A 6,592-nucleotide genomic window follows, 5' to 3' on the forward strand; every position below is an offset into this window, starting at 1 on the left:
ACGACCAGCTGCACTGGCTGCAGAGAGCTGCAAGGGGACATAACACCACTATCACTCTTGCCCTTTTTTCCAGTTACAGCATATATACATAATCTTGGTGTTCTTTAAAATGGCATTTAGATCAGCCTCGCAGTTTGATCAGTGAGATAAATCTTGCTGCTCTGTAAGGACAAAAGGACAGCATTTGTCTCCCCAAAAGCCTCCCTGCACCTCCATACAAGAGCCTGGTAGTACTATGCTCTTTACCACCACTTGGCTAAAGCATTAGACCATCCTGGCTGGAATTAAAGGTTTCTTTTATAACCATCCAACAAGCAGCTCTTTCTTACCCATTACAGATATTATGACTGTCTCCTTTCTGAGTTACAAGCTTTATTCCCTCCCCACGTGGGGCCAGAGGCAGGGCTCTTGCTAGCAGTAAGAAGTGTAAACCCAGCCTTTGGGCAAACATTACAGACCACAAAGGCTGCTGTCTCTCCACAGGACAGTTACTGCATTAAGAAAACCCTTTAGGATGGTTCATGTTTCCTAACAAGAACCTCCAAGTTTTCCCATCTCTGTTAGACTACTGGGAAAGCAAAGGGGAAAAAGTTGCCCAGACTGGCAGTGCAGTTCAGGAGGGCAGGACCAGCATGTACATAAGGTGATCTCTGGGGCACCAGGTGGAAAATGGGCTGACTAAGGGCTAGGTCATCCTGCCCTACCCTTCTTGTTCCCAGTACCACCTTGGTGCTTGAACTGGCCCAAATGCCTCAGTTTAATGGTAGCCTCTTGGAGCTCAGCCTTCAAAGATGTGACACTGCACAGGGGGATGCCACAAACATGCTTCCATGTGAGAAACTTCTGTGCTGTGTTTTATCTGAGCTCTGCTAATCCCTGTAAAAAGCAGTCCCAGTGTTTCAAGTTTTGCATTTTCTTTTTTTCCTATTTATTTACACAGCAAGCTGCATCAATTTCAGAAAGTAACTGTGATATACAAGGTGAGAGAAAATCTGCTCCTTCCTTCCCACAAGAGACAGTCTCTACCCAAGAGCTTAATTTGGTCTAAACCAATCTGGACCACACAGATGAGCATGGATTACCAAAACCACTTGGAGCACCAGCTCTCCATGCTGGGATGGGTGAGTCACCAGATACGAGGTTTTGCAACATCCAACCAGGGTTGATGGCCAGCCATCAGGACCAGCCTGAAAACGGGATCCCTCTAGGCCACAGAGCTGCTCTTTGAAGGGGATGCGTGTCCCCTGCTGAGCCCATGTCATTTATGGAGGAGAAATTAAGGTCTTTGCTGTGGTTTGAGGTGACAATGTTCCTTGAAAGCCCTACATGTTACCATGTCCCCCTCTGTGAAATGGCTGCAAGATTCAGCAGCAGCATTTCATCATAACCACTTCAAACAACTCTGGGTGAAAGGCTTGGTATGTGAATGTCAGAACAGCACGTGCTGGACGGGGCTGCCATGGACTGACCCTCTGCCCAGCACATCACGCCAGGCCGTTGATGATGTGTGATGACAGCTAAAGGAAATAAAGTGGCTGCAGGATCTTCCACGTGCTGCTGCCCTGCCTCCTGTTAATTCAACCACCCAGCAAACTCCCCCTGCAAACATATGTCTGGGCTCAAAAAGTTTCCGGGTTCCCACTGTGGCCAATAGCATCTCCAAAACAGCAGGTAACTTAAGCAATTGAACATCTGGCAATGTAAATAACCCTTTTTTTCATAGATACTCTCAACTGCATAAATCTGGGTGGTGAAAAGATGGCAAATTAAAGATAACTTTAAAAAAAAGAAAAGAGAGAGGGAAGGAAAATGCAGCTAGTTATATGTCTGAAAGGAAAGTATTTAAAAATAATCCGGGTCTGAATAGCTGGGTTTGGAATGCTAACACTGAGCTATTTTCTGCCCTTGTTCCCAGAAAAGCCATCTCAACTCTCTGTCTCTGGAGCTTCTTGCAAGTGGTTTGGAGCAAAATCAGACCCATGGGATACTCTTCCCAAAAAGCCAGTGGTCTGGTGAGACTGAGCCAATCATTGAAGAAGGCATTCAGGAATCTTAGGTCCATCCAGTGGAAAGCAGGCTGGGTAACAAGTTACAAACATAAAACATCCGGCTCTTACACTGCTCTCGTGGTGAAGACTCTTCTTGACCGGGTAAGCAAAAAGGCTGCATTCAGCAGGGTTTTGCCTCAGCAGTACTGTGAGCCACGTCAGAGGAGAACTGGCAGCCAGGTCACACTAGTGTCAGTGGCAAAATGCCTCCAGACACCAGAGGAAGAGCAGGCCGTATACCAGGTCAGATATCCCAGAACACAATTTCTTTCAACTGCTGCTATATTTACTATGCAGAGAGAATGATGCTTTAAAGTTTTACTCACCTGTTATTTCACACACATATATATTCAACCACAGGATAATTAACAGAACTATAATGTTGATGGTCTCTCATTTCCACACTTATTTAAACCATGGGCTTGAAAGCAAGAAATCTGGACGCCTTCACAGAATCACAGAATGGTTTGGACTGGAAAGGATCTTAAGGATCATCTAGTTCCAACCCCCCTGCGTGGCCAGGGACACTTCTCAGTAGACCAGGTTGCTCAAAGCCCCATCCAACCTGCTCTTGAACACTTCCAGGGAGGGGCCATCTGCAACTTCACTGGGCAACCTGTACCAGTATCTTGCTGCACTCATGTGAAGAATTTATTTCTAATAGCTAAGCTAAATCTATCCTCTTCTAATTTAAAGCTACTACCCCTTCTCCTCTAACTACAAGGCCTTGTAAAAAGTTTCTCTCCAGCTTTCCTGTAGGGTTGTTTTATACTTCACACACTTTTTTCATTGGTGTGAGAAAATGTAGTTCACGCTATTAAGGTTCTGTAATACACCTGAAATATTTGTCTTGGTTTCCAAAAGGTAACTCCGTGTGTATCTGCATCTGTATCCATCCTCTTTTATCCCCCCTCCCAATGCCTTTTGCACCATCGGCAAAAGTCAAGGAAACCTGATGGGCCTTAGAAGACTTGAAAATATTAGCTTCTTAAAAGTTAGGTGAAAATCAGTGGCTAAACAAAGGAGGGAAACTGTATCATCCTTTGAAAGAAGGGCAGTACTATGAAACCAACTACTACCAAATATCAGTGAATCCAACATAAGTCACAAATACATAAAAAAATGAGGCTTCAGTAACTCACTTACTCAGATCTGTCCATAAGCATCTGCCTGCCCAAGCTGGCTTCAAATTACATAAAGCCTGTGACAGTTGTAGGGGATGTTAAACAGTAATTGCATGGGCTAATTTTCAAAATGGATGTAACAGGAAGGTGAGAAGTGTGTCCAGTGTTTTTCCCAACAGGGCTTTTTAGACATCTAAACAATCCAGCCTCTGCCCAGAATCACCTGTGCAAGACAGGAGAGCATGAAGGGTTCCAAGAATATAGCCTAATACTTTTCTACTATTAATGCATGGCTATGTAGAAAACATACAAAAATTCACTGGTGATAAAGTATCTGATAAAAAATAAGCAATCATAAGAGACACACTTCTAGATATTAATGCTTTAGAGGATCTAATCTTGCATAGCTGATTTGAGGACAGCATTGTTAATTGGAAACCCAAATGTACTTCTAAATCAGTATTTTGGAGGTTGCTTCAGGATATGGCAGATGCTTCACACAAACAAATTCTGTGGGAGCTTGGGAGAAAAGAGAGAAGGTAAAAATCAAAACTAGGCCAGAACTGCAGAAGGGCACAAATTGCCATTATGTTAACAAACCACTGATGTAATGCAAGGCAACAAATTTCACCCACTGCTCCTGCATGCCCTCTAAATCCAGCAGATGAGTTGGAGAATTGTCTAAGAAAGACATAATGTCTTGATTTGAAGACACCAACTGATGCAGAATCTACGTGCTCTTTCAGGAAGCTGACCTCATTGCAAAAAGTCTTCACTCTAGCTCTTGCATGCATTTATCTGGTTTACTCTTGCTAGATTAAAGAACCGTGAAGCCTGCAGCTCAGGTAATTCTGGCCTTCTATTCTCTGCTCTTGATCATAAAAATGAGGGAAAGGTAATACAGGGAGTATTGACAGAGTGACTAAACACAGTATTTTTCAGGGTTGCTCCTTTTGCCTTGACAGCTCTCTAAGCAGTAATGGGCTATTAAGTGTGGGCTGTTCACTGGAGCTTAAATAGGAATAAATAATTCAGCAGCAAGAAATAAACTTCTCACTAACCCTGTCTTTGAGACCACTTTATCTTTTAAAAATGAAAAATACAGCAGATTAAATGTCTGCATCAAACCCCTATGAGGAACAGGACAATGAAAACAGTGAATCTAACAGGGTGCAACTGCCTAATGGGACTTTCACTTCCATGCAGCTTCGGGAACAGCCAATGGGGCAAGAATAAAATTGATTTTATCAGCAAACCTCGTGGTTGCCATTAAAGCAAAATGGAACTGTCAGTGCTCTCCTCTTCTGGCTCTGGACCATTTTGGGTGAAGGCAGCAACTAATACATCTTCAGACTATCAGTGTTGGTGCAGAGATGCCTTTCACACAGCTGTTCTGCATCTGAGTCTTTTGTCCTTGCTGGGAAGATGGGGGCAGTTTTCAGCATTGAGCACCGAGGCTTTTGGGGATGGAATTTTCCTGGCTCCCTCTTCATTATTTTTCTAAGTTACTGCTATATAATTACCACACAGCTAAACACTATGCAGACATTATGCTGCCCCTACCCTTCACAAACTGGTGGGCAGATTGGTTTGCTTATTCTCATTTTTCTATTAAAATAGATTGGAAATATGCACATCACTATAAATACTTAATTATGGGTTTCGTATAGTCAAGAAGGCTGTGGTAATTGGGGGGGCTCTTAATTTATTCAAGGCTTCTTTTAAACAACCTTTTCTTTTTCTGGTCTCTAACTATTTCCCAGAAATCAAATTAAACTATCTTTTCTATTCACAGCAGTCATTCACTCCAGAATCCACATCAACAAGAAAACTAACTCTAAAAGTACCAACATTTCCTGATTAAATTAATCCTGAGGAGGTAAAAATTTCATGAATGAAAAGAAAAGGCAAATTGTTAGCAGATACATTTCTAGCAATTACAGTTGTAAGTATTCACAAGGAAAAACAGCAGCACAGATCCTCAACAAAAGTAAATTATTAGTTCAGTGGTGCACTGGTGATTTACAACAGCTGAAGAACTACCATCAATTCAGAAAGTCTGTGAAATATGTTTCTGGAAGCTATTCCTAAAATACCTATCTGTAAGTTAGGTAATTGGATAACCAACCCCCTACTAACAGTTAAATAAAAACTGATCCAGTGAAAAGTAACTGTGAAGGCATTTTTTTTCTTTACCTAATCCATGTTTTTTGGTTATGGATATGATAAAACATACTGCCAACTGAATGTTCACAAATTCACAGAATGTTAGGTGTTGGAAGGGACCTCTGGAGATCATCCAGTCCAACTCCCCTATCAGAGCACATTCACCCAGAGCAGGCTGCACATAATGGCATCCAGGTGGGTTCTGAATGTCTCCAGAAACAGAGCCTCAACAACCTCTCTGCACAGCCGTATTTTGGGCTGTCATGCTATTAGCTGGAACCTGAAGCAGTGAAGCTTCACAATAAGTGCTAGCTATGTCCCAGAATTATCTGGGTCAGCTGTTTCTCTGTGGTGCCAGCAAAGGGACCCTTCCTCACCAGTGGTGGTCTCTGGTATGTTCCTCCTAGACCATGTCCTGTTCTACTGGATCCCAAGCCAGCCCCTGCAGCTTTGACAGAGCCCCCCTCTTTTCAATCCTTTACCCTCTCCACACGAATACACCGACATACTGGTACTGCAGGAGTGCCCTGATGTTAAGGGCTGCCACACACTCTGCTTTCAAGCCTTACCACTCAAGTTTGACAATCAGTCCAGACTGAAAAATAAAATCATGTAGGTTGCTGAAGACACCCATCTGCAACAACAGAACCAAGTCACAGAAAGCTAAAAGTACAGAAGGTTTTTATTAAGACCATATGCAAATTTCTCTCAGCTGCTTTGGAAAACTCAGGAGTGTGGCTACTTCATCCCTACAACCTGACTCCAGGCTCACATGCCCTGCAGAGCCCTTAAAGCTGCCTCTCTCAAGTTGTTTTCTGTGCCACCCCCTGGCCAAGATGCCACCCCCAGCAACCTTTTGCTATCACCTTGCACTTCTCTGCCTGCCTTTTCCTGTACTGGGCAGTGACTACTATGTAGTAATCAGGAGACAAAGCTATTTCCTCCCTTAATTCTCTGTAAGACATCTTGATTAATGTTTCCTTTGTACACACCAGAACATGTGCAGCTTTAGGCACACCAGCAGCACTTACACGCATAATCTTCTCACAACTAATCTCTCTCTACAATGAATATTATGAACAAAGACCACAAACAGAACAGCTACAGGCAAAAGCAGGCACTGAATGCCTACACTGAGAAGAAAAAAACCAAAACACCCCAGATAATTTGTTTTGGGGATCCTTATTTAACTCGGGACCAAGAATTTGAAGGAAGGGTATAAATGGCAAAACGTTTTTATCTGACATGTAGGGA

The sequence above is a fragment of the Chaetura pelagica genome, unplaced genomic scaffold (genome assembly GCF_000747805.2).
Source record: "Chaetura pelagica isolate M959 unplaced genomic scaffold, ChaPel_1.0 scaffold195, whole genome shotgun sequence".
NCBI lineage: Eukaryota > Metazoa > Chordata > Aves > Apodiformes > Apodidae > Chaetura > Chaetura pelagica.